This window comes from Ochlerotatus camptorhynchus, unplaced genomic scaffold (assembly GCF_037179485.1).
Source record: "Ochlerotatus camptorhynchus isolate MF236.1 unplaced genomic scaffold, CSIRO-AGI_Acam_v1.1 ptg000255l, whole genome shotgun sequence".
Lineage (NCBI taxonomy): Eukaryota > Metazoa > Arthropoda > Insecta > Diptera > Culicidae > Ochlerotatus > Ochlerotatus camptorhynchus.
In genome coordinates this window covers 91880-113979 of record NW_027040745.1, presented here as the reverse complement: position 1 = coordinate 113979, position 22100 = coordinate 91880, and the positions used below count along the sequence as shown (strand labels likewise).

At 38.6% G+C, this 22100-nt stretch overlaps 1 protein-coding gene across 1 annotated transcript in view; it reads left to right on the top strand.

Moving 5' to 3' along the window:
- The window catches only part of LOC135704990 (uncharacterized), a 227944-nt gene extending 206073 nt beyond the window's left edge, over nucleotides 1-21871 (top strand). The window contains exon 2 of the mRNA XM_065226541.1: nucleotides 21794-21871. The gene's annotated coding sequence lies outside the window, so the exon portion shown is untranslated. The remainder of the gene's footprint in view (nucleotides 1-21793) is intronic.
- Nucleotides 21872-22100: the final 229 nt, after the last annotated feature.

Genomic DNA, 22100 nt, shown 5'->3' with positions numbered 1-22100 from the left:
TCAGCTGTTTTTAGACTTCTTGGTAGCCAAAAAGGCGAGGAAATGGAAGCATTAGTCGGAAAAGTATCAAGCATATGAAATTTTTAAAGAAGACATATTTTTAGAGCTGGCTGAAAAATTTGAATGTTTAAAAAGATAAAAGCCTCTTACAATAGTTTCAGGGCGGGCGAGCAGTAATCATTTGATTATTTAAAAAAAAATCGGTATTAATCGGTATTAAAACCCAAAAATCGGTATTATGAGAAACCTTAACTGTACATCGGTTTCAAGTTTGAAAATCGGTATAAATACCGATAAATCATGCAACGCAGCAACGCTGCAGCACTGTCTTTGTACATCATGAGAGCATCGTTTACTGCGATAGCATCAAATCGCTGATGAGCATCATTCGTAGCGAATATCAGCAACCTTGATTGTAACATTTACCTTATGTTGATATATTTATCCCTTCATGATTAGGTTCATTCGTTCTTTCAGTAGATTGGAATTTATCGTGCCAAAAATTAGGGAACTACAAGCAATGCACATGCCAACGTTGAAATATGAGCACATCTTGTTTACTAGAGACACAACAAAATGTAGGAATATTTGTTAACTGCAGACGTTTAATATGCCAAACTAATGAATTGTTTATCATTATCGTTTCAGACCGTCCAATTTCACGGAACATTACAAGCCCAGAACATGAGCCTTCGGGAAATTCCAAATACCAGCCATCCAGGCAACGAGCATGACACGTTCCAATTACAACACGTACCATACAGAAAGTCGGCTGGTTCTCTTTAAATTCAATTAACTATATTCCCTGGTAGGAAGCATTCCGGAAACCAAAATCAAACAGAAATTCCTACCAAACAGTGCACTAAATGACGCATCGTTCGACAATAAATGACCGGGAACTAAACATTATGAACCCATTCTCATCAACATGTGCCCCAATATAGAGTGGGCCAGTAGCCAGAAGCAGCAGCAACAGCAGTCGTTTTGTTTAGTGAGCCTTTTAACGGCAAATTCGTGAGTCAGGGCGGTTTTATGCGCTGCAATTTTCGTTATTTTTCCATTATTTAATGTTCGATTTCTTTGGTTTTGTTTTGTCTGCTTTTGTTATTTTCGAGGCGGTCAAAAGAGGTGATTATATTTTACACACTCGTCCCGGACCAGGCCGGGCGTTCAAAAATCATAATCGTAAACCATGTTCAGTTGAATTAAATTAATTACATACGAAAAGTACTAGCCGAAGGAATGGGGGCTTCGGAAAAGGGATTTCAATGGAATAATGGGATCCAATGTTTCAAACAGTGAATGTTATGAGGTGATGATGAGTTATGCTGGGGTAATGTTAAACAACCAGTCGCCGTCGTCGTCGTGATGTACCTGGTGGCAAGACCGGTATCATTACTCTATTCGGATCATTTATGATTGTTAATGGGAAATAGGTACTGTTGGCTTGTAGTTCAACCTACGCACCAGTCCCGATTGCTTGAAGCTGGAGAACAATGTGGGCTATGGAACATTAAACAACGCACGATGTGATGCTCAGCTAGGCTTAAGGCACAAAACAGACAGCCGTTCATTAATGATTGAACTTGGTTTTCAATGAGTGATACATCAACCATTCAATTATTGGAAATTTTCAACAGTAGATTGATCGTACCGGAACGTTTGGAAAAAAATAATGATTGGCATAAAGATGTTTGGCTTAATAGACATCTGGTCGACAAATTTGAATCAAAATGCAACAACGTATTGATGATGATGTTTTTGGGATTACACACATAGCCATAGACTATGTGTGACTATGTCACATAGTAATGTATTTTGAGGTGTCAACGGTCAGAGATTCTTTAGACCATTTCGGACCTGTTTTGTCACTTTTATATATACTGTAAGACGGGGTGATTTGAAATTGAAAAAAAATTGTTTATTGATGCAAATATGATGAACATACAGAAAATGATGACTAGAACATGTTTCTTGAACTGCTGGAGCAAAGTGTAGATAACATTAACCAGTTGTTTTATTTTGATAGTGCTGTAAAGTTAAGGGTCATAAATAGTAGCAACAACACAGTTTTAAAACTTTTCACAGGCATACAAAAGTTTGGACACACTTTTATGTGGATAGACGAGGGTAAAACGTGATATTTAGTGATCATAACCAAATTGAATCCTAATAGCTACGTTAAATTTACATATTTTAAGATATTTTAACTACATTTATGTTTTGGCCCAATGTCTTTCCCGCTAAAATTTTACAGAGTATATCAAATGCGTGAACGAGAACTCACTAGAAACACTGGTAAACATAATGCATCTACATAGAGTATGATATGTCTCAAGAATGGCACAGGACAACACAAATCCCTGTACCAAAGAAGGCAGGAGCAACGGAGAAGAATATTGTTGTGTAATTTTGTATGGGAGAGCCAGGAATGCATCAAGCTGCCTTCACAACGAAAAGATCAACTGATGATCACATTTTTTTTGGCAAGAAGTGTTATGGAAGAGCATTGTAATAGCGGTAACGACCTGATTGTGTTAGCCCTAGATATAAGAAAAACTTTCGATACAGTTAAGGTTCAGACTCTTAAGGATATTCTTCTAGGCTTAGATGTTCAAGATTAGTGGATAGAATTCTGATGTGCGTTATAGACGAAATAACTACACAGCAAAAAATTCTGAATTTTAATTATCATGTAAACATTCATTCACGTAAACTTGTATTTCATTTCACGTAAACGAGTACCTTGCAGGCAATGTTGTTTACAAATATGGGATTTTGTATACAATGTTTGCAACATTGCATCAAATGTCTCAGAACTTTACACGATTTATAATGTAAACTTATATGATATGTGACGCTCCATGCTGAAAGCATGACTACGGGACACAAAAATAATGTACATCGTTCGCTTTTAATTGGCCTATATGCATGACAAGGAGCCATCGTTTTGCCATGAAGGAATGACAAATATTAGCATCAAAATTAATTTGGCATCCGAAGGACTACCGACTTCAGCGGAGGAACTTCGGAAAATCTTTTTCGAGGTGCATGAAGAACATGGTGTACCAAAACAAACGGCATCTGACGACTTGGAATCCTATCGGCGTCATCTTAACAACCAGAGGATCTAACACCTGCAGCGTATAAGGGAAAGCGCCGACAAATTTCACAACCCAAATTTTCGGAAGCAATGACTCCTTTCGACGAGAAAGAGGTAAATAATAATAATAATGAAAATATTGTATCAACCGACGTACTTCCAACAATTTCTTCACATAAACAGAATGCGACTGAAATTTTGATTTACTGTCAACATTTCAATCGCACGAAAAGCCCATCTAAAATGAATGAAATCTATCAAAATTTATTATGCTCATCCTTCTCGGTCATTCTGGCAACTGAAACAAGCTGGGACGAAAGCGTGAAAGTGAAGAAATCTTTGGAAATGCCTCTTTAATGTATTCAGAGACGACAGAAATTTCCATGCAACTCAGAAAAAGTCAGGCGGTGGAGTCCTTATAGCTCTTTTGGCCAATTTTAACTCAGAACTCATCTTTACACCAAAAGTTACAGAATTTGAGCATATATGGGTGAAATTACACATAGCCGCTGAAACGCACGTGTTCACCTCAGTGTATTTTCCACCAGACCATGCTCATAAAAGCACTTATGAAGCCTTCTTCCAAAGTGCTGCACAAATTCTATCTGAGCTTCCTCCTGAGGTTAAAGTTCACATCTATGGAGACTTTAATCAACGCCATGCTGACTTCATTCTGGACTCTGAAAATGAATGTATCTTACTCCCAGTCGTTGGGGATAATGAAACTTTGCAGTTCATTTTTGACAAAACTGCTAATTTAGGACTGAACCAAATTAACCACATCAAAAACCAACAAAATTGTTATTTGGACTTTTTACTAACGAATATTTATGAAGATTTCTGTGTGACCGAATCATTAAATCCACAGTGGAAAAATGAAGCGTTTCACTCAGCAATTGAATATTCTTTATTTGTGCATGAAAACCAAAGACCCAACGACTGCGATACGAAGAAGTCTTTGAATACAAATTAACAGACTACGAAAAAATAAAATTTAAATTAAACAGTGTCAATTGGCAATTAATTTTAAGGAATGTAGGAAATGTCGAAATTGGTATAGACGTTTTCTACTAAATTTTAATAGAAATAATTTCGGAAGAAATTCCTTTGAAGAAAAAAAAAGACGCAACAGAAACACACAAAATCCAGTCTGGTATAACAGACAAATGAAAAACTTGAAAAATCGGAAGCAAAAAGCACATTAAATTTATAAAAAACACAATAGTAGTAATAATTTATTAATTTATTTGGATATATGCGATCAACTGAATTTAGCTATCAGTACTGCATTTGAAGAATATAATGCAAACACAGAACATGAAATAAAGTCCTGTCCAAAGAACTTCTTTAATTACGTAAAAACCAAATTAAAATCTGACTATTTTCCTTTAATAATGCAACTCGACGAAAATGTCGTTGATTGCTCGGAAAAAAACTGTAATCTATTTGCAAATTTTTTTCAAGAAATCTATACGACATTTTCTGAAGACCGTGATTATTTTGAATTTTTTCCAGAATTTTCAAGGGACATTGGCCTCAATCAACTTCAAGTACAGGATATTTTGCAGGCTTTAAAAAATTTAGACGCCTCAAAAGGTCCTGGACCTGACGGAATTCCTCCAGTATTTATTGAATGTCAGCAATGGAATTCACTGCTCCATTTTTTTTTTTTTTTTATTATGGTCACTTTAACACTCTTGGGTCATTCGTGACTTGTCCGGGGGTGAGAGTTGAACTCGTGACTTTGGCGTGAGAGGTTTGGATGTTAACCAATACGCCGGGGTCGCCCACTGCTCCATTGTTCTGGATTTTTAATATGTCCCTGGAATCTGGAACCTTCCCAAAAACTTGGAAAAGCTCATTCCTAGTGCCTATCTTTAAATCTGGCCGAAAATCTGACGTACGTAATTATCGTGGTACAGCCATTATCTCTTGCATTTTTAAACTTTTCGAGGCAATTGTCAACGAAAAATTATTTCTCCAAATCAAAAATAGAATTACTGACATGCAACACGGCTTTTTCAAGGGTCGCTCGACCTCGACAAATTTACTTGAATTTATAGACTATTCATTGAATGCAGTGGATAATGGAAACCACGCAGAAGCTCTCTATACAGACTTTAGCAAGGCATTTGACTGCATGGACATACCAATGCTACTTTTTAAATTGCAAAAATTTAGAATTGAGTCAGGACTCCTAAAATGGCTTATATGATTCAACTAATTTTCAACTAATATGAATCAACTAACAAATAATTAAATTCAACGGAAAGAAATCGAGTCCAATTCAAGTCACTTCAGGCGTCCCCCAAGGCTCTCATTTGGGACCTCTTCTTTTTATTCTATACGTAAACAACATTTCTTTCATTCTCAAAAAACTTAAATTGTTTATTTATGCCGACGACATGAAGCTCTTTTTGGAAATAAGAACTGAAGAAGACATCAATATATTCCGGAATGAAATACACATATTCTACACATGGTGCAAAAAAAAGTCTACTAGAATTGAATGTAAAAAAATGTAGCTTAATATCATTTAGCAGGAAAAGAACAACTTCAAATATTTCAATTGCACTAGGAAATCAAAATGTAGAAAAATGTGAAAGAGTTGGGGATTTAGGAATTATCTTAGACTCTAAACTAACTTTCATAGACCATTACAACACAATTATTCACAGGGCAAATAACATGCTAGGCTTTATCAAGCGCTTTTGCTATAACTTTCAGGACCGATACACAATTAAAATACTATATATTGCCTATGTGAGGTCAATACTGGAATATTTCAGCATTGTATGCTCTCCTTTTTTAATCACGCACGAAGAAAGATTAGAATCCGTACAAAAACAATATCTATTATACGATCTTCGTAAATTAGTTCGAAAGTTTCCAATATCTTGGCAGCCAAATAGCGTCGGACGGCGGGACCAAGAGCGACATTGGTGCACGAATCAAGAAGGCTAGGGCTGCCTTTGCGAGTTTACGAAACGTATGGAGATCCAACCAGATAAGGCAACGCACCAAAATCTGAATTTTCAACTCGAACGTGAAATCCGTGTTGTTATACGCCAGCGAGACGTGGTGTGTATCAGCGTAGAACACTCAAAAGCTGCAGGTCTTCATCAACCGATGCCTGCGGTATATAATTCGTGCCTGGTGGCCTCACAACTGGATCTCGAATGCCGAGCTCCATCGTCGATGTCATCAGAAGCCGATAGCAACAGAAATTCGAGAGCGAAAGTGGAGGTGGGTCGGCCACACTCTTCGACGGGGCGGAAACGAAATCTGCAAGCAAGCGCTGGATTGGAATCCGGCAGGACATCGCAGCAGAGGCAGACCCAGGGGCTCATGGCAGCGGAGCCTCAATAAGGAAATTAACTTAATTTAATTAAGCAAGTTTATAGGAATCTGACCTGGGCCCAGATCAAGGCAAAAGCGAGTAGCCGCCTAGGATGGAAGTCTTTCACGTTGGCCCTTTGCACCGCTGGTGGTGCACAGGACCCTTAAGTAAGTAAGTAAGTAAATTAGGTCGGACATCAGTTCCTCTTCCATCCTATTTTTTCAATGGTTTCATTTGTAAACGATATCGTTTCGCAGCGCATTGACTCCACAGAACTTTTATCAAAATTAAATTTCCATGCACCTACTCGGCAACTCCGAAATCTAAATTTAATTGCCATAAAAGATCATCGCACAAATTATGCAAAATATGGGCCATTAAACCGCATTATGGCTTCTTACAATCAATACTGCGAAACCATTGACTTTACAATGTCTCGGCATAAACTAAAACAATATTTTTACTCCATAAGGCATTATAACTCATAAAAAATAGGAAAACTGGCACTGCTAAATTTTTATTAAAGAAAAAACTATAGTTTTAACCCCTTTTCCAAAGTTGACCAAATAAATAAAAAAAAATTAAGAAAACAAAACTGTATTCGCATATGTACTAGTCTACGTTGGTTGACGAAATAAATAAATAAATTTATGTGCACCATATTGAACAGAAATTTACACTAATTTTTCGAACTGTGCAGGGTATTATGGGGATTTCAAGACTCAGAGGAAGTTAAACGTGGTAAAGGCATTAAGCAAGGCTGCCCTCTTTCACCATTGTTATTCAATTATTTGATGCAGGAAGTTTTGACCAATCTTTCGAAAGATTTCCTTAATGACTTATTGATTATTGCTAAATCTTAAGAGAGATGGAGACAAAATTGAAAATCCTCATGTAAGAGTTGCAGAAAACAGGCTTATAGGGTGTCCCAGAAAGTATAAGTACACTTTAATTTGCCGTCATTTCTACCCCGATAATTTTTTTTTATCCTTGATTTGTTTTCCGTCGATCGACCGACGCCAGGGAGGCAGCTCACACACCTGGACCCTACATATCAACCCATCAACTCATGAACCGGGAACCAACGGCTTTACTTCCCTTTCGAAGGAAGGCGTGATCAGAGATGTTATGCCTCAGAACATCCCGGCGGCGCCGACTGGGACTGAACTCAGGCCTGCTGGGGTGAGAGGCAATCACGCTTACCACTACACCACCGGCACCGCTACCCCAATGAAGTTTATCAGCGGTGTGCAAATGGTGCACTTTTCCCAGCCTATCAGTAAAAAAAGTTGGCGAAAATGGAGGAAGCAAGTATCAGAGCAGTCCAAACCGTCATCCGGAAGTTCAAAATCCGAGGACACATCGAAATCTGGCCACTAGTGGACCGAAAAGTGGACCAGAAGATCACCAAGCTTTCGTCAATAAGAAAAGTGCCTGTGTTCGAGATTCGGTCAAAAACTGTGAACATTGAAGTGCAACGTCCAAACGTGCCAAGGCAAGAAACGGACTGAAAACGCTCAAACACCAGAAGAAGACGAAACGGAGTCAGAAACAAGCTTCATCTGTCAAACTGAGGACTCGGAGGCTGCTGTTTGGAAAATTGGCGTGTGTTATCATATACGATAAAACATACGTCAAATTTGACTACAAAACGTTTCCGTGATGGTCAGGAAGTTGACATGCTTGTACGTCATTTTTTACCGAAAAATTTGGTAAGAAGACGATATGTGAGTGTGGGACGTTGTCAAAGCCATTTGTGACGAAGGAGACGATGAACACTGAAATTTACGTTCGGGAGTGTGTGAATCGGCGTCCGCGGGCCATGAACCGTCAACATGATGACCGAGTACTATTTTGATCCTATTTGGTGTCACACGGTAGCTTGGTACAAAAAAAAAATGCAATACGTGCCAAAATAGATGAATCCTCCAAATCGTCCGGAGGCACGGTTAATCTAAACTTTTTGGGCCCTTTCCAAGGGATATCTACGGAAACACTTTGAGGTAGTGAGTTCAATCGAAGAATTTGAAAAGACTGTACAAAAGTAGCCAAAATTATCGCCAAGGAATCTGTGCTGTAGCTCATGGGCAGCGTCAAATAAAAAGTTTGCTCCTTGGCCTACGAGTAAAGGAACTGCGGCTTATTTTCATTCACTTGAAAGAGAATAGTATAGTAATTGATTTTACATCATAAATATTTTGAATTGGAATCCTTGATTTCTTAAAGACAATGTAGTCGAGCTATTTATCTTTTTGCGAGTTCATAACGTGCACGTTGCCGTTATAACTGAAACGTTCCTTAAACCTGACCATAAGGTTAAGAAGGACGCAAATTATTTGATTTATAGAAATGATCGTCTTGATGGACCCTGTGGTGGCGTTGCCATCATTGTTCATAGACGAATCAAACATAAAATTTTTTCTTCATTTGAAACCAAACTTTGGGTGTTTCTGTTGAAACAAAATTTGGAAAACTTACGTTTATAGCTGCTTATTTGCCATTCCAATGCGTAGGCCAGCAAAAGAATTTTCCCAGAAACTTGCGCATCATAGGTCTGAATTCTTCATTATTGGTAATTTTAATGCAAAACACCGCTCATGGAATAATGCTCGAAGCAATTCCAATGGTAATATTCTATTTGATGATTGTTCTTCAGGTTATTGCACTATTCAATATCCAAACAGCCCAACATGCTTTTGTTCAGCAAGAAATCCCTCAACTATTGATTTGCTCTTAACTGATTCATGTCAATTGGTTACCCATGCTGACTTCGGTTCTGATCACCTTCCAGTAGCTTTTGAAATATCACAAGAAATATTTTCTTATCACAATAGCCATACTTTAAATTGACATAGCGTTGATTGGGAGCAATATCAAACATCAATGGAATATAACTTCGATTCAAATATTCCTTTGCAAACCAAAGATGATGTCAATTATACTCTTGAATCTCTGACTATTTTTATAGTTGAAGAAAAAGCTGCCTCAGTACCAAAAAGCGAGGCTAAATTCGGTTCAATTATAAAAGTCTAAAAATGTCTGTAGGAGGTAATATCAAAGAACACGTGATCCTGTCATGATAGTTATCTGGTGGGATTTGCGAAAACAAATTAAAAAGCGATTCTGTGCCCTGAGGAACGAAACTTTTGAAAATAATGTTTCTATTTAAGACCCGAGATCCAAACCCTTCTGGAAACTCACAAACATTTTGAAAAACCTCAAAAGCCTATTCTAGCGCTTGAAGAAGTCGGGCTTTGCTCGGGATTTTATTTGAATATTGTCTCTTGAGGAAATATTTTTGATGATCCCTGGGACCTAATTTGGACGAAGTAAGATTTTTTTTTACTATAGTCACTTTAACACTCTTGGGTAATTCGTGACTTGTCCGGGAGTGAGATTTGAACTCGTGACTTTGGCGTGAGAGGTATGGATGTTAATCACTACGACGGGGTCGCCCCCTTTGGACGAAGTAAGATCTATAACTAAGATGTTTCAAAATATGATGAGCTCCCAGGTGATGATGGAATTTTCTCATCGAAAAACTCTTTGAGTGTACTATGTCTTTCTTGGTTAAATTATTTAACAGATGCTTCCATTTGGCATACTTTTCTGATAAACGGAAGAATACAAAAGATGTTCCAATTTTGAAGCCGGATGAAAATCAAGCTAAAGCTTCTGGCTACCGTCCAATATGTTTGCTTTCGTCAGGTAGTTAACTTTTTGAAAAGATAATTTTGAATAGAATGATGCTTCCAATCAATACGAACTCAATTTTCGCAGATGAGCAGTTTGGATTTTGCTATAGGCATTCAACTACTCATCAAGTCTTAAGAGCTACCAATTTAATTCGTTCAAACAAATCTGAAGGCTGCGCAACTGGAATTGTTTCATAATGTTCATTATAACAAGACATCATTATATTTAAAGGCGCGTTCCTGGCATAGGTTTTTCTTTGGTTGTTAATATAAAACATATTTCTGTTAAAACAGCAACAAAAGGTTATCTTCCATTTAATTCCACTTAATTTTGGTATCCATGACAGATAAGTATTTCGACTACAATGTGCAGTCTTCATCAGTGTCATTCCCACTAAAATACTTATCAAAATCTATCTAAGTAAGTACTTCATTATGATGGCTACCGAGCCTTTGGGATTTTCCTTATTAAAGAGTTGTGTAGATTTTTCTCCTTTAGTTTACTTAAATCATTGGTTGTTATTAGTTAGGAAGGTTCCGATTCAACACATTGTAGTTTCATTTTTATACCTGTGATCTTGACTTTTTTACCTATGGGATGAGTACTTAAGGGGGTTAGATTTTGATAAGTGGAATTATTAAGTGGAATTAAATGGAAGATAACCCTTTTTTTGCTGTTTTATTTAAGTACTCCGCTAACAACCCAATTTCATTACTTTAATATTTCTGTTTCTTAAGGAACGAGTGCAAGCATACACATTTAGATTCTCTAAAATCTCTGTGGCATTCACTCTTTGTGCTACAACATCGTGTTTAAAAGCTATCATTGCAAACTGACTTCGCTTTTCAAGTGCATCCAAATTGATCAGCATACATCGAGACTCATAAGATGGGAAGGGTAAACTCGTCCAGCCTAACTTTCTTAGGTCAAATAATATAAACTGGGTTTGAACTGATTCAATGCGGTTTATATGAGTATCTTGATATGTAGCCCACACTATACTACAGTACTCAAGGAGGGGCCTAACATACGCAACGTATAATATTTTGATTGTGTACGGATCATTGAAATGAAAGCTAAACCTTTTAATTAACCCTAGCATGTTGCTTGCCTTGTAGATAATGTTATTATAATGTTCAACAAAGCTTAATTTTTCTAGTATAACACCTAAATCTCTAGCTTGATTGCACCTTTCCTATTGCCTTGTCCTATTGCCTAATAATGTGCTTACTTGTATATAAATGAAATGGAATTCCATTTCTTCACATTAAGCTTTAATAAACTTTTTGTGCACCATGTGTAAAAGTTATCAATTTCTTGTTGAAATACTACAAGATCAGACGCTTCACGAATTTCCAGGAAAAGTTTCATGTCGTCTGCATGTATTGAGACATTCAGGATATTCAATATGTGCTCTACATCATTAACAAATAAAATAAACAATAATGGTCCAAGATGGGAACCTTGTGGCACACCAGATGTTACATTGACTACTGACGACAAATCTCCTTCAAATCTAACTTCTTGTGTCCTACCGGTCAAGTATGACTGAATCCACTTTAATAAATTTTGACTAAAACCGAAGACAACAAATCAAGAAGACTGGCAACTTTGCCAGAATCCAAGCGACCGATACAGTAGCGCTGCGCTTGAGTGAAGGTGGAAGCAACGCATAGCAAAATGAGCAAATAGACAAATCCTTCGTCTGAGGATGTAATCTTTGTTATCAAATTCGTTCGAAGCATTTACCTTTGAGCGGCAGATGACGCGATTGTACCTGTTTCATAGCGTTCGTATGAGAAAATGGAAGAGTTGCCAGTCTTCTTGATTTGTTGTCTTCGCTAAAACCTAACTTAGATAATTTAAGTAGCAAGAGAGGGATATCAACTCTATCAAACGCTTTACTGAAGTCTGTATAAAGTGCCTCAACATAATGTCCCTTATCCATTGCGTTAATAGAAAATGTTTCATAATTCAACAGATTAGTAGTCGTTGAACGTCCTTTAAAAAAACATGCTGTTTGCCTGTAATTAAATGTTTAACTTGTGCGGAAACATTTTGATTTATTATAGATTCAAAGAGTTTAGGAATGCAGGAAAATATAGTAACTCAACGGTAATTTTTTGCATCTGATTTTTTTTTCTTTGTTCGCTGATGACACAGGTATTTCTGCTAATCGGAGATTTCTTCGTGTTGTTTGCAGCAGACTGATATTTTCTCTTCTTATTTACAAAATGGATGATTTCTTCCAACGCTTCAGAAATTCAACTTATAATAATCCCACATAAGTCTAGAGTTTCCTTTTTGAAACCTAGTAGTAGTCACATAGTCAACATGAATGGAGTTCCAAGTTCTTAGTCAAGTCAAGTGAAATATCTTAGATTAGTATATGACCAAAAATTAACTTTTTAAGATCACATTGAGAGCATTCAAGCCAAATGTAACAAATTTATAATATTAAAAAAGTTTTTAGACCGGCCATGCTTTACGCTGTTCCAATATGGTCTAGTTACACTACCAAGAGAAACGCACGTCAACATCTTAGTAAACTTTACCCAGTATCCTCCAAAAGTATGTTTACCCAGATTTGGATAAATGCATTTTTACCTCCTTTAGGGTAGGTTCAGTTTTGACCGATATTAGACTTATATTGTTTTTTTTCTTTCTATTGCATATTATATTCTATTTTGCCATAACCTTCAGTTTGAATAAAATTGCAATACGATTTAAAACAGGTAATTTTTCACAATACTGAGTAAAATTTTACTCACCTGTGAGTTGTTTTTGATAGCCTTGTTTATATTGAGCTGTCAACTGCTAAGCGCTCAATTTACATTTTATTCACTCAATTTACATTTATTCACCTCTCGTGTCACGGTAACCGCAAAATACTCTATGGTGACTATAAAAGATACGATATTGACTACAAAGTAAGCATTTCCGAAGGAGACTGGGACTATCCTTTTATATGAATTAAAAATTACACATTTATGAGTATTTTTTTGTAGTTGTAATTACTCATAAATGGCAAAAAATTTGCTCATTTTATGGGTAGTCCCAGTTTCCCTCGAAAATACTTACTTTGTTGTCATTATTGGGTATTTTGCGGTTACCGTATAGTGCAGCTAATGTCGGGAAAAATCGTGTCTTGGGGATAATATAAAATTGAACGATAGGGTAGGGCACTACTTCGTCGTAATCGCCCATTTCCGTTCTATCGATCAGAAAAGATCAATAATATCAATGATTTCACGGTGCACAAATCAAAAATAGGTTTGTTCCGATGCGTTAGCTCATTAGCTACAACATAAATCCTATTAGAGCGCATTGTATGAATATTTACGCTCATTGTTCTCAAAACAAAAGAAGCGCTCCAAGTGAATCACCTTTTTCGACGTTTATCCGTAGGACGAAGAAAATCTAATGGCGTTTCAATGCGTTTGGACGGAATTGAAACTCGTAGAACGAATTTTGAATCAAGAAGCAGTATTACATTTTAAACAATATCTCAACAATTTGTGACTTTTTATCAAATCTAATGGTACGTATGAAAAGGTGGTCGAGGTGGTCATCTTTGACAGAAATATTCCATTTTTTGTTTAAGCTCGTTAATACAAGAGAGTTAAGGCGCGGGTTGTGCTTAGTATGACGGAAATTAGATCAAAAACCCTATTGGTAATTCATAATAATTGCATATATAGTGTGCTGTAAAGTAAACATTATGAAGGGTTCAACTATTCACAAATTATGTTAAAATGAATTGCTTTTTTATATCGTTGGTAGATTTCCTTGGGTGAATTTACCTTTTATGTACCCCTTCTTAGACTTAACTAACGTATTAAATAAATTTATATAAAAAATGGAGTGATTTACTGGTAAATTCCAACGGCTTACACATTTTTCAAGAAATATGCATGGAAATGTTGAAAAATGCTAGTAAAATGCAATTTTAAACATAGAACAAATACATTTTAATGTAAAGCATGCCAGGATCTGTCAAATAAATAAAGGGTCCAAATTAACATTTGAATAGTTCCTTTTAGTCATCCATTTATTTTAGTAGTAATTTAGACTAAAAATAGTTTATATGTTTAATGTGAATTTGTTCTAGACGGTCGATCACAGGATGTAAACAATCTCATAAGAGACCACAGGTAGTCCATACAAAGAAAATGATAGCTCCAAATTGTAATGCAGATTTTGTTGGGTAAAATTAAGTAATTCACATATGTTACATATCAGTCATCCTAAGTAAAGGATAAACTTGTATCTAATTGATATTCATTACTGAATCAGTTATTGGATTGACGTGAATTGACCAGGTGGTCCATAATAGACAAGTTCACCCTACGGTCATTCGCAAAACAAACCGATCTTAATGTTTATGCAGTAGGTACTACTACCTTCCTTTGCAAGAACCCATACGGGACAAACCGTCAGCCAGCCGTTGACTTGATTCTCCAAACAAACTCAGCGAGTGCGTGCTAGCGTAGAATTCACTTCCACCTTGTAAGCCCCTTGTTGGGAGAAACCATTCCGAAAGAATCTTAATTAATTGTTTTCAATTCGAATGCACTTTTTCAAGAGGAAGGGAAAACCACTTCGAGTTCACCGTATATACACTGCGCGCCGGCTCGGATCACATTTCCCTCAAACAAACGCGCATTCTAATTCGGGTAAATCACGCAGCCAAGTCAAGTCAGCTTGCATTTTTATCTGCACCCATCCTACCGTGATGTTCATGTTGTTGAGTTTCTGCTGGATGATGTCGGGAGACCGTATGACTCCCATCAACCTGCCTTGCGAGATATGTCTTGCAGAGGCACCATCATTCCAGAACCATCAGCGCCGCGGCAGTGAAGCCAATTTGTATCGTGACAAAACCTTAATGGGCAAAACGCACCAGATTGAGACAAACCGTCTGGGACTGGCTGACTGACGCTGCTCTACATATCGGAAACGTTAAGAAGACGGGAAGGACTTTAAATTTGACACATTTCCAGAGCTTAAATCGTCCATATTTGCTTGCCGGTTGGCTTGTGCACACCGCGACCGGCAACAACACGGCAAGGGTAAGTATACGCGCTACGAAACTGAGCAGAACGGGTAAAATTGCGAGGAAAATCGGCAGGGACAGGCAATAAAGATAATTACCAACATCCTTTTCGCATGTCTCCGTTTCGGATGCTTCGGAACTGGTTGAAATCGGAGGAAATCTAAGAGTTTGAAAACTGATGGGAAGCAACCTAAAGTAATGACTCGATTTTGACAGCCCCTCTACGCATTTGATTTTTATCTTCCAATAATTTCACGCAGCCGTAGGTCCAAATATATCTCATGATTAAGATATACTTTGGAGCGATTAGACCACTGAAAAAGCGCACAGCTGACAAAATCGGGTCATTACTGAATAGCTAATATTAGATTTTTTAAATGTTTCTTCTATTTTATGGAAAATTTGTGCATACAACTGGGTACAACAGCTTTTATTTTAAAATTTTTGTATATTTTTTTTGTAAATTAATTTATTTGTACAGGCTCAATCGAATAAACTTTACACAGCCTTGTTATTATTTGCGTTATACATAATTAATGCCTTACATCTAGAGTTATAGGAATTGAATATGGTGTGTATAATTTTATGTATCATAATATTGGTAAATAGAGCACTAAACCTAAAAAAATCGAATGACTGCACATTTGCCTTAATTATATAAAAAATTTCAACCACATAAAGGTTTGTCCACCTAGCATCTTTTTAAGAATCATTAAGGAGAAAGTTCATGGAATCCATCCAATTCGCGTTTCCACTGGTACTGATCTCACCATCCAGAAGTCATATAAAATTAATAGAGGTGCTTACTTCTCTGAAACAGGCATGTAGAATCATTTTGAACTTTGTCCATTAAGAAGTTCGCCAGATGCGCACAGTTCGAAAAAGTTGAGTAAAATTCTGTCACTATGAAGCAAATAAATCGAGTGTGAATGTATGAGACAATTCATGAAATAATCCAAACATTGTATGATGCTATCCATCTTTGCAAACCACATTTCGTGTAAGTTGCTAGTTTACGTCAAAAGGAAGTTTACATGCTTGAATTGATGCATGCATAGATGTTTACATCACTATTAAAATTCATATTTTTTTCTGTGTGTGGTTGTATGAATGATGGATCCTTAATAGTCTGTATCTTAGAATTGATTTGACGTAGAATAAATTCGAAATCATCAAATACGTAATCCACGAAAAGTCATCTTTTATGGCATTGCGGATAGCCTATTATGACTACACAGAAAACAATTCTGAAGTTTATTGGTGACGTAAACATCCATGCATGCAAACATTCATGCATGTAAACTTCCTTTTCACGTAAACTAGCAGCTTGTAAGATATGCTGCATCTAATATATGGAATACAGTACTTTCCCGTTTTTGTCAGTCTCATCTGAAATGTTAGGCTGACAAAAACGGGAAGCTGGCAAAATCGGGAAATTTTCTTTTTCATTATTTTAACAATCAAAATGATTTTGAAATCAAGTTTAACCATTATTTATCCACTATTAATCGAATTACTAATAAATTTACTATTCTTACAACAAAGGGTATACCAAATGTCTCGTAAAATTTGCGTACGGTTTTATAAGCCGGTACGTACTGTTTGATTTCCTTAAATTCCGCTTGGTTTTCAGCGCTGCAACCAAGGCTAAACCTCCATATCTCAGTATCAACGTAAATAAACTTGCCAGGAGCCGTCTCTAGCTGCTGCTTGGTCCCGAGATGCTCGGTATGATTCTGGCTACCACGTTGATGGCCTTCGCTGCCTTCTCGTAGGCGTATTCTACGTGGCTATTGAAGCCAAACGGTCGTCGACCATCACTCCCAGGCATTTCAACACGCACTTCTAGTTTATTGCATGCTCCTCAAGGGTAATTTCTGACCGCTGCAGCGCTTTAAAGTTACTGATCAATACCACCTCGCTTTTGCTGTGGGCTATCTGCAGCTTCGCTCAATGCATTAGGTTTCCAATCATGTCGACCGCCTCGGTCGCCAACATTTCCATCTATCCCAGTGTCTTGCATGTTACCGCAAAGCCAACGATCTCAACTCCTTTCGGTAGCTTCAGCTTTAGACCGCCGTTTTAAATCACGTTCCAGAGCGTTGGACCAAGGATGGAGCCTTGTGGAATTCCTACCGTGATCCTAATCGATCACTATCCTATATTTGGCTCGTAGTTCAGAGCTCGGTTGTGTAAGTAGCGTCGACCTCCCAGCCATTGCTGTTGAACGCAATTCTTGATATCGATCTCCTCTCCACTTCTGTTTCTACGACTTCTCGGCTCTCTCGACAACTGTCCGAATTGCATCCACTTTTGCTCCTCCTTTTCCAAAACCGAACTGCCTCTCCGACAGTCCTTGCTCACTTTCCGTGCATTTCGTCAGCCTGTTTAGGATGATCCTCTCCAAGAGCTTTCCGAGTGCACTGCTACGAGTTGCTCGTTGGTGACTTCGTCGTTATCTCCCTCTCCGTCTCCGTACGATGTAGATGGCCAGGTCGTTGGATCGTGCTTCGAGAAAAGTCCTTCCACGATGACTTCCAGGTTCTCTAAGCACATTTCAGCGGGCATAACTTGACATCTGATCTTCATCACCACGACACGGTGTGCGTCGTTGGCAGCAGCGTCTCGACCCAGCTCCAGTTGACAGTATGACTTGCTCTGCGTTCCTCTACGTTCCTCTCTGTCTGCTTCTGTTCTTGCTCTCTGAACACGTCTTCTGGCTCTGAGACAACTAGCGCGGAGGGTGCTAATTGCATCGTTGCAGCAGTAAGCTGGAAGCCGTCTGTTATTTAGTTCCAGTTTTCTCGGCATGGTCGAGTCACATGCTCTCCCTAACGATTCTGTCAACTCGTCTTCCACTTCAGGTCGCAAGTTCTCGTCCTCTGTACTGCCACAGGATTCCGTTGGCAGATGCCATATCGGATTGCCTGTATATCCTTCTAACACTCTTCAATTCATGTTTTCCACCAGCGACGGACTGCTGTCCGCATAAAGTGACGTCGATAATGAATTCCCGGCCAATTCTGCGAAAAGTGCTGGTGGTGCCTAATTTCCAGCTTCGCCTGAGCTTCCAGTAGAATGTGCCCTCTTGCGTTGGTACATCTGTTTCCCCACTCCACTGCCTAAGCATTGAAGTCTCCTCCGATGTCTACCGGTCTTCGTCCGATCAGCTCTTCGGTAAGTTCAACCAGCGTCTCGTGGAACTGCTCCATCGTCCATCGGGTACGTAGCAACTGCATATTAATATTCCGTTAATTTTAGCGATCACGAAACCTACTTCTTGAATGGGGTATCTACCCAAAGCTTGTATTGCAGCCATCCCAGCTCTATCCACCACCTAGTTACCTTTATTGGGAGAGACTCGATACAGCTCTGCAGTGTCGCAATAATTGAGGTTTATTTAAGTTACCTCTGTTAATGTTGCGACAAAACAATTAAGTGTCATTTGGAGCGAAATGCTTACAATTGATGCTTAAAAACCAAAAAGTTCAGCAAAATATTCAGGCTGACAAATCGGGAAAAAAAAGCTGACAAAATCGGGGGTGGACCAAATTGGGAAAGCACTGTATTGCATGACATGTCTCATAAATTTAAACGATCTATTTTGTAAACTTGTATGATATACGACGCTCCATTTATGTGCATCATAGTAACGGAATTTTACACTACTTTGTTTAGCTGTGTTGTGTATAAACAATCTTCCACAAAAAGTTCCAGTAAGAACTATGTAACCCTGACGCGAACATAAGAACACAGAAAATCTGATGTACCATTTGAACATAAAACAACCAAAAAGGTAATTTTCGGTCTCCTTGCGACAGTTTCTTACAACGAATTCTGCTACCAATCCAGTTTTCCAAACAAACCGCCCGGCTTCTCTTATGGTAAACTATTCGAAAAATGTCTCATTCTTAATTCACGTTCTCGGCAACATCCGCTATTTTTCGTTCGTCCCCTGCACCAGCAGTGCTTCTGGGATCGTCCTCCAACCCCAACCCAAATCAAATATTGCGCCGCCATCCCCTGCCTCCGTCGAAACTAACATATGACTGCATCCCAAAAAAAAGTAAACACAAAAATCTCGTCTCGATCAACATTTGCAGCAGCAGCCCGAAACTGTTGCCGTCATAGCCGCTTTTGCTGAGGCAGCTCTAAAACGAAAACAAAAAAAAAACTTGTCTTGGTCAGCCAGCTTCCACTTTTGTACACATAAATAATTTCATCATTGAGTTTACATGAACACATCGTCCCCACCGAACTCGCCGTGTCTCCCCTTTATCGAGACTGCCATGCCATGTGCCGTGGCCATCGATGAGCTCTAAAGCTGTTGTGCATCGCGGAAGAGTGCACACATGGGAATAAAATGCAACCGGAGGAAATCTTCAACCATCTCGAATAGAGCTGAGATACGACTTCCTATGCTCTCTCTCTTTCTCTACGAGACGCTCTCTTCGAGTTGATGGATGCTGCGACTGATGATGCCACCACTACCATCGCCATGTGAGCTGGGGAGACCACCGCCTCTTTTCGTGTAGCATAGCAAAATGCCAATGTATTGGAATAGGGGCGTGTAAAACAGTATCAGACCCGGAGTAATTGTATTAAATCAGCATATTTATTCGATCCCATGCTGGGTTTCAGTGTTTGTGTAATGTTATAAATCATGGAAGAGAGAGAGAGAGACTTGGAATTACACATGCTAACACGTAGTTGTGCGCGTGCTTCGCAAAACTGTTCGATTCGAGCAGAAGATGAATGGGAAAACAGAACGAATAAATACTTAAATGTTTAAATGAACAACTAAGGGGAAAATATTGAGCACTACTGGGTCGGAAGGTATGCTGCATTTCAACGAGTTGTGCTAGGTGATAAAACTGAAAAGTCCTACGTTCAACTGACAACGGCAATGGCATGGTAGAAGCACATATTGCGGCTTATGTTTACGAGCGGATGCGTCTCTTCCTTCTTCTCACGTGTTTGTGATATTTATGGCTGATACGCGTTGTGTAGAAGTTACAATGTATGGTCTGACGGGGATTTCCACCCGCTACTCTAATCACGTAGATACGCAAATGGTGATGCTTCTTTTTACACCAATCGCCCAAACCTGACGTTTTACAGTCAAGAAAGTCAAAATTAATTTCGTCAGTATTCTACGCATTTTATGCAACAACTAATTCTCAGTAATTGATTCTAGTTTTATATGAGTTAAGGTTGAGTACAATTGTAGTTTTAGTATTAAACTAATTAAATAATGGAGTAGGGTCAGTCCCAAAAATGGACCTGTTGAGAAATTTCCATCCCAAAATATTAATGTTCCTGCTGTTGGCAGCCCTTTTCTCGAGACCACATTTTTTTACCTTGTGAGATAGGGATCTCGAAGACTATTCAATCAAGTATTCTTCTGTCCGCAATGTAAAAATGAATTAAAGGGTGTTACAATCAAAATTTGATCAAACAAACAAATTATTTTTCTTTTTTAAGTTCAATTAGTATATTGTCTGTTGCAGTGGTGACTGTATTTTTAAGAATATTTTGAGTCGCACTTTGATGGTGCGCTGACGAAAAACAACGAACTTTTTGGTTATTTCATTTGATTCCGAACAAAAATCAGTCACTTTGACAACTCTATCTGTCATACGCATGGCCCGCACTTATTTCATCCCCGCACTTTCAAAGTGCGGAGTCCAGTAAGGTGCAAAATGCGCAATAAAATACAGACAAAATATTCAGCTAAGCTTCCGGTTGACCGAATCCGAATTCCCGGGCCCTTCGTTTCGTTCGCAATTTGGAGTCAGTGCATTCTTGTAAGTCGACAGTCCGGCTCGTTTTTTAGCTCGATGCACGGTTGTAGACGAGTCGACAATACCAGCTTGTTTGAGACAACTCGGACGGCGAGGTTGGGACTTCCTGGCTGTCGAGAAACGTTCCCCGAACACATTTATTACGTTGATGAAAGTTGATTTGCCCGCTTTTAACGATTTCACTTAATTAATTTTGGTATCCATGACAGATACGTATTTCGACTACAATGTGCAGTCTTCATCAGTGTCATTCCCACTAAAGAACTTTTCAAAATCTAACCCCCTTACGTACTCATCCCTTAGGTACAAAAGTCAAGATCACAGGTATAAAAATGAAACTACAATGTGTTGAATCGGAACCATGGACGGACCTCCGAAACGTACCGGATCAGAGAGTGCTGAGGACTGGACACTGCCGGTTGTACTACAACCTTGGCGGAGGACCCTTCCGTAGGAGCTGCGTAATCTGCCACGTTCCGGCGACCGTCGAACACGTCCTCTGTGTTTGCCCCGAATTCCAGGATCTCCGGGAGACTTACGGAATCACCTCCAGCATCCGGAACCTGCTCGGAGAAGACTCGCCTGCTGCCGACGCCCTCCTAGTCTTTCATAGGGAGGCTAACTTGTATCACGATATCTAGTCAGATTATGTTTTTTAGCTTCGTTTGAATGTAATTTTTTTCTTTCGGCTGTCGGGATGGCACCGCACGGGATGAGCCTTTGGACCTCGTCACGGTGTCGTCTCGTTCAGATTATTGTTGCTTGTTTTTAACTTGTTCTGTTTCAACGAAGAGCCAGGAAAGCTGCTACCCCACAGCTTTAGTAGCCGGAGGGGCACCACATGGGATGAGTCGTTCGGCCCTCATAATGGTGTCCATCCCAGGTATAGTCAGTAAGGAAACGTTGAAAGTGTTCTGTTAAGATCACTTTGTCAAACCACTATGTAGGAGGTTCTCCTTCTGAGGCCTAACCTTCTGACCAAAGAGATGAACTAGCCTAAGGCAAAAAATCTCTAAAATAAAGATATATATATAAAAAAATGTTGCATTTTGGATTTTGGATATTATTTAATTTTCTTCGATGTTTCAGTGCCGACAACGC